Genomic DNA, 8,045 nt, shown 5'->3' with positions numbered 1-8,045 from the left:
GTGGTAGTGCACACCTATAATCCCCGCATTTGGGAAGTTCAGACAAGAGGATCAGCATGAGTTCAAGGCCAGTCTGAGCTACATAAGCAAGTTCAAGGGCTGCCTACACTACATAGAGAGACCCTGTCTCAAAAGATAAAACAAAAGAGCAACAACAACAAAAAAACAAACAAAAGTCTCAGTTTTAAAGCATGCCCGAGAGGAAAACATAATTACCTAATTCAAGAACATTTCCCAGAACTGAGCACATACGTTTTCAGACTAAAGGAGCTCACCAAACGTAAAGCCCAGTGCTATGAAATGGTAAACACTGGAGGAGGAAGGCCCAATATACTTCGAAGATACTTAAATTCACATAGAAAGAATATGGAATCAGAGTGGACATCCTAATGACAATAGTGGATGCTAGAAGATAAAATGACAATGATTTCCAAAGCACAAGAAAATTATCTCTAGCCTAAAGTTTTACACCCAGCCAAACTATTACTCAAGTATGAAAGTAAAATTAAAGCATCTTTAGACAGGCAGTCTCAAAATACTGACTTCCTATACACTTTTGTTTGGAAAGCAAGAAATTGTGCTCCACCAAAATGAAAGAGTACCACTAGGGAAAAATAAAACATGAGACACATTTGACAGAGGAGTCATTGTAGAAGAGCAAAGGAAATCTCCCAAATGAATGATAAGGGATGATACCAGACTAACAGTGTGTCCCAGGCCACAGGGCAATCAGCCAGACTTAAAGGTTGGAAACCATGTCATTAAAAGATCCAGAAGAGATGCCCCAAGACATAAAATCAATAGATCACTGGATGTTTCTGAATGCATTGTGAGGAGATATTGAGTATTTGCAGTTTGAGGCTTGCTTATTATAATTTGCACAAAGGCTTTTTTTCTGTAAGAGGCACAATAAATATTTCAGTTTTTTCTCAAGCTGTAGAGTCTTCATTACACTCCTTTACTCTGCTTTTGTAGGGCAAAAAAAAAAAACAGACAATATGAAAACAAACAAGGATGGCTGTGTTTCAATAAAATTTATTTACCAAGCAAGTACCAGGCGAGATTTGATCCATGAGGCATAGTTTGCTGACTGACGTGAGAAAAAAAAAAACTCAGCAATTGTATAAACACGGAAATTATTAATTCTGGGAAAATGAAAAGTTGTTCAGAGAAGAAAATGTTATCATGGCTCAGACAAATGGAAACAGTATTTACATAATTATAATTATGCAATCGCTGGATAGTGATGCTACTAAAATAGCAATATATCTACACAGGAGGATGGAGGCGTGGAAAGTATGCAAATATGTGATAAGTGTAGGGAAGACTAGGGAGAGAAAGCTAAGTTTTGTTTTTCATAGTAAGAAGTAACATTTAAAAATGCAAATATCAGGCCAAGGTGGCTAACTTCTTACTCCAATGGAAGTCGAGCCTTTCAGAGTAAATGCACTTCACGGGACAGTAGGAATGAAGTCATAAAATGCCAGTGTGCAAGCCAGTGATACCCAGGAGAGATGCAAAGTTGTTGCTGACAATGTCTTATGGCACTGTCCCCACAGAAAGGAGAGACATCTACCAAGAAAGTGCTAAACCTTTTCCTTCATCACCACCATGTAACGAAGACATCTAACCATCTGCTAAGAAGGACAGCGACACTGACTGACGCTAAGGCTTTTGGAAAGAAAACTGTGGCACTGCATACCCACTGCCAGTGGTGGTGGACACTGCAGAGAGTCTCAAGAAGGCAGCCAAGAGAAACCAGTGGCAAGAGCTCGCTGCTCAAGGCCAGAAGAGCCACTGTACTAACAGAGACAAGAATCAGTAATAAAGGACACAGGGTCTAGAAGGAAATTCTCCAGTGAGAATTTCTCCCACATACAGTTGTGGTGGATTAAAAACTGGGGGTCAACTTAACACCAACTAGACTGAGTCAGCGTGGTGCTAAGGTGGGGGGGGCTATTGCCAATTTAAAGGAGACTTGGAGAGGAAGAAGCTAGCATTGTTTGGTGCTGTTGGTTCTCCTGTTGCCATGGGTTGTCCTGGAGGAGCTTGCCAAGCTTCTTTCCCAATATGAACTTGGCTGTTCTCATCATTGGAGGAACCCAGAATCTTCTTGTTACTGAGAATGGCTGTGGTTCACTTTGGGGAGTGCTCTGGTCCTTATGTTGAGCATCGCTTCCTGGCTCAAGAGGGGAAGATGTGTGTTGATCAATCTCCAGGAGAGAAGCTTGTTATGTTGGCTTCCTGACACGAGCGCGTCTGTTCTCATCAGAGGAATAGCTCAGGATCTCTTCATCACTGAGGATGGCTGTGGTACTTTTCAGGGAAGCTCTGGTTCTTACTTTGAGCATTGCTTCCTGGCTCTAATATAGAACTCTCAGCCTGCTAGCACAGTTCCTTCACCCCACTGGCACTGACTTTTTAGCTTCCACTGCTGACCTTTGGGCCTCCCCAACGCAAATCCATAAAACAGACTTGCATGAGTCATTGTTGTGGGCTCTACGCCCTTGGCTCTAGGTTTTTAGTCTGTGGACAGATTTCCTCTACTTCCTGTATTTGACTCTGGGTGGCTATCACAAATAATATTATAAATTATGTGCCCTGTATTGTCTTGTTCTCCTTGAAAACCCGGAATACGACAGAATCCTGACTGCATCTCTTCTCTAAACTACATGAGTTGAGGCTTCTCACCAGTTTTTAGGGATGTCAGAAGCCCTAGAGAACCTCCACAAAAGAGTGTCTCTGGACAATCTAGGTTCAGTTGTTTCCAAAATTACTTTTGACATTTCATAAAACTCCAAGTTAAAGAATTTCTTCTAGCTAGGTATTGTTACACTGAGATATGCGGTGGAATAGCATCTCAAAATGTTCCTTGAAGGTTTTTATTCTGTTTTTGTTTTTGGTACCAGAGATCAAACTTGTGACCTCACACTTGCCAGGCAGGCGCTTATGCCACTGAGCTGAATCCCTGGCCCAAGGTTTTTATTCTTGATAACTCCTTGGAATGACCCTATCCTACTCAGTCTGAAGGACCCACATTCAAACAAGTTATGAGCACAGTCAGAATGTTGCTAAAACCTTCAAGAAAGTTCTGGGAAGAATATGGAACACATGCTACATATTCCTAGATAATCAGGACAGTTACAGCGAGAATGAAAGAAAGCAGGCATGGAGTTAGTACGTAGTAATAGTGTTTTGTTTTGTTTTTGGTATTGGGGATCGAACTCATAACCTTGTGCTTGCCAGGCAGGTGCTTATGCCACTGAGCTAAATTCCTGGCCTCAGTACTATGTAATAAATTGGAAAGAGAATAAAGAGTGACAAATGATCCCACTCCTGTCTCCAAGATTCATAAGATTACTGAGGATCACCAGAGAAAAATGTGACAGTGCGGAGGATGAACCTGTGGGTAAACATGAGAAATGAACCCAGAGAAACCACCTGGCAACTAATTCCAAGGAAGAACATGGAAGCTGAACCAATATTCATTAGCTACCCAATACCATTAACCACTCAAATGAAAACCATGTGCCAGGTGAAGGGCTGCAAAGAGACTCCGTCACTTATAAAAGTCAACGTATCACCCTTGCAGCATCTGACAGAGAAGTAATCTCTCATCACCCCAAACTTGCTGAATCTCATAGGAACTGCCCTGGAAGACATCTGAGAACATTCTGAGGAGCCCTCAGAAGTAGCGTCAGCTCAACCTCAATGGCAGAAACTTGGAATCATAGGCTCTATCTGACCATAGAGTTACCCTAGTAGATATCCTTTCAGGCAATCCCTTTTAATAAAGCTTGGTTTTGCCTATATATTATAAAATCTCAGGCCATCTGCATGAAGTTAGACATTTTCCAAGTTTCCACTTCCTTAGGGACAATATGCTAAGGGGCAAAGCAGTTCCCCAAAGAAACAAACTCTAAAATTGAAAGGATTGCTTAGTCTTTGGTTTGAATGTAGGGTTCATTAACAACTGACTGCCCACTGAAAGGAAATAGGTGCCCAGATTAAGAGAGCTACTGATTCCAGATAGTAAACCAAGCATTTTAAACAATGACAAAAAAGGAGTAATATTGGGGCTGGAGGTTTAGCTCAGCGGCATAAGTGCCTGCTTGGAAGCAGGCAGTCATGAGTTCGATCCCCGGTATCAATAAAAATGAAAAAAGACAAAAAAAAAGGAGTAATACTTTCCTTTGAGTACTTGGTGTCTCTAAGCATTTGTATACTGCTCTCTTAAGACAGTGCCTTTTTAAACTGACTCAACACTATGGTATTTATAAGAAAGATTAAAACTATTATGCAGGCTCTGCATCCTGGTTCAATATTTACCTATAATTTATTACATTACTACATTATCAGTTTAAAGTCACGTGCTCCTTGTAAAGCTGCACTCTTCAAACTTAATGGACATATAAATCTGAGGTCAACAATACTACACATATTTGCCAAGGAATTTTCTCAGAGAAAAAAATTACGTGGCAGTTTTTTAAAAAAACACAACAGGCAATGGTCCAGTGTGAATCCAATGAAGCATGCATCTGAGAAAGAGCTCAGGCCTTCTCTAGCTGCAAGAAGGAAATGCTACCCAGGGAGGAAAATGCTTACTCTTTAATGCACATAAGATGATGTATCTGTGTCATTAGGAAAGAAAGATGGTTCCAGTGATGGACTAGAGTTGAAAGAGACAACCACAGCCACCGTTCCTAAGTGGAATCTTGTAACCCAGGGAAAACAAAGCGGAAATGTGAATTTGTGAGTCATAAACACTAAAGGCAGATAGGTTGATTTGTAGTTACGGAAGCTCCCCCAAAATTTCCAGGTACCCTTTACAAATTTATCCAACTATTTGTTGTAAATACGAAGACAGTGTCACCTAGTTTACATGTACTAAATTATTGTCTTGACAAAATGAGTTGAAGCCATAATAAAAGCTATGAAAAAAGTCAGAGTGCTGGCAAGGGCTTCAAACAAGTACTAGGAGAAACATGGAACACAGGTTAGGTTTTCAGAAGGGAGATGAACAGAGCCATGGTGGAGGAGAGATAGTTTTCATGATGCATCTGCAGTCAGAAAGAACTATAGACATACAGCTGAAAAGAATCTCAAAGATTATCTAAACCAAGCCTCTTTTGTTAAACATATGGACAATTTAAGGTCCAGGAAACTTGTTACCAGCCCAGTGTCACACAAATTTTTTTGCTTTGTTTTGTTTTTGGTATCGGGGATTGAACTCACGACTCTAAGTGCTTGCAAGGCAGGCACTTACACTGCTGAGCTAAATTCCTGGACTCCTTTGACTCTGTTCATCATAGTGTTTTTGACCTGCTTTATGTGCATTTCTCAAGGATAGGGACTTCAGACTTCTATCTAGCCCAAGTCCTTTAGCTTTCCGCCCCCAGGGCAAGCCTTCCTCCCAGTTTCCTACACCACAAAAAGGAAATGGGTATCAGTGTAACACATGACTCTTCAAGACTTTATGGAGGAAGTAAATGCGTGGCCAGGTCGATCCGCAAACCATTTTCCCATTCCATAGAGGACAAAGAGTCAGAAAAACATTATTCTTTGGGGAAGGCACCATTTACTTCCAGAAGAAAACAGAAGGCTCACATGCTGTAGAACAAACCCGCCAGATCAGGGTTCCTGATAAGGGAAGAGGCCTTTACTAAATGACTGGTAAATATTTACACCGATTTCCAGGTGGACAATATACAAATCCAGTAAGAAATCAACTTGAGAATGTCACTTAGGTAACTCTATCTCATTTTTGGTGGTATAAAATATGACCTTTATGGCTGGGGATTTAGCTCAGTGGCATAAGCGCCTGCCTTGCAAGCAGGCAGTTGTGAGTTTGATCCCCGGTACCGATAAAAAGGAAAAAGACAAAAAAAAAAAAGTCCTTTATGCTTTCAGCAAATATTTATTGAGCATCTACTATGTGCTAAGTGTCATTTTATACTTGAGGATAACCATGACAGAAAAGCCAAAGCCCCCACCCTTACTCAAATAAAAGGTTACAAGTCCTCTATTCCTTCCCAGCCTTCTAATTAACCTGCATCCTGTGTCCTTTCAAATATCACTCTTATCATTTTCCCCCTTTATGTTTGCTTCCAGAGTGAGCACATTTGCCAAGCCCTTCATCATCTCACACCTAAGCCAGGTATCTATCAGATATCACAGTCACTTTTCAATCTGAAATGTACACTATGACCCAATTTATTCTGGTGAGTTCAGTTCTCTCTCAAATAAACTCCCCAGACTGGAAAATCCTAGCTTTCAAGTTCTGACTCCACCTGTTCCATCCAAGCCAATTAACAGGAATAGGAGGTAGAAGCAATTCTAAACTGCATTAATGCCTGCGTCCACATGCTACAAGCTTACACAAAGAGAAAAGATTTATGAGGCAAGCAGTCCTTTCATTTATGTGGTTCAAATTCCTGTAAAAGTTATTTTAAATCAACATAATATAAATAGACTTTAATTGTCCCTCCAAAAAACAATGTTATTAGAAAGAGTTTCACTCTTAAGTAAGCGGTTAATGCCCAACCCTTTATTGTAGGTCAAGATAATGGAAAAAGTGTTATAAATCAAAACATTGTATGCTATTTTCTGTAGAAATAGCTATGCTTCTAATCATGCATCTACCAAGAAACCCTTTGTGAAAGCCATAATCTCCACATATTATCAACTATAAGCCATTTACACAGGTAAATGTAGATGTGGGGCTTTTTAAAGTCTATGTGTAAGTAACCAAGGTAATACAATCATAGGAATGTATTTAATATGATATGGTATCAAAACTTACACAATTTTCTTTTCTAACTTGATAACTTTTTTTATTTAAAAGGAAAAAGAGAAAAAAAGCAGAACAAAACAAAACAGTGTAAGGGTACAAGTAATTCAGAACTACAAAAAAAAAAACAGTATGCTATCACGAGTTAATAGATTACTCGCTATCATCTTAGAAACCGTGTTTCAGGTCACAGGATCAAAGCACACAAAGCGAACATTCAAACAGTGAGACTGCAAACCTAACTTGATAACTTTGACTTTATTTCCACTACAGTAAATCAGAAGGTGAGGTACACCTTCACCAAGGACACATAACTTAGGAGGAATTCCCTGGGTAAATTTTTTTTTTTATGAAACATAAACTAGATCATTCTGTGACATTAACTCACACACACACTTACATCATGTTCTGTGTCAATTTTGACAACACTTTTGAGAGAGAAGGATACTGATACAAAGATATCTAAATTGTTGGTGTTTCAATTTTCACAAAAGAAAATTACTCTTTTAGTCACCTTATAGACTAGAAACTAAAATTCGTCATAAGTTTGAAATCTTTCTTGAGCAGTAATATTACTGGTTGAATGCTCCTAAAATACATAAAATGAATTTCTCAATTAGATTAAATATGTGACCTCTCAGACTTCCTTAACTTATAATGTTAAAAAGACAAAATACAATGGGCAAAGCCAATCCCAAAACACATAGTACTTGAACCAAGACAAGTAATTCTTTTCACCTAGTCTTAACTGATTTGTTTGCTTATAGTTATGGAAGGTAGCCAGCATTCAATATGTAATCATTCACTGTAAGTGAATTTTTATACATAGATTATGTCCTCAGATTAGTGGTTAATTTTTCCCCAAATATATGGAACCATTACATTAAAAATGTTTCTGCTTCAATGTGTACCAAAAGCTTTTAATGTGTATACTTGTTATCAGTGGTAAACTAAGCAATTTCATTCATGGCCATTTTTCTAAAAACAGTGTAAAGATGTGATTACTGGAATGTACATCATAACATTTATAACAATGAAGTAATCTAAATGTAACAATAAGAAATAATTACTATATTAGGATGCAACCAGGCAATGCAATTCGTTCTAGCCTGAGTTCTAGCCAGAAAGAAGAGGCCAAGCATTTTCAAGCAGGAAGTTTATTTTGGGAGGGAAACCCAGGGAATTGAGGAATCCAGACAAATAGAACAGAAAGAAAAAACTCTCCATTATAAAGGTATATTGTCTAGTCAGAAAC

The sequence above is a fragment of the Cavia porcellus genome, unplaced genomic scaffold, assembly GCF_034190915.1.
Source record: "Cavia porcellus strain 051 isolate PalLab524CR breed Dunkin Hartley unplaced genomic scaffold, mCavPor4.1 scaffold_14, whole genome shotgun sequence".
NCBI classification, from domain to species: Eukaryota; Metazoa; Chordata; class Mammalia; order Rodentia; family Caviidae; genus Cavia; species Cavia porcellus.
This window is presented reverse-complemented; position numbering follows the sequence as displayed.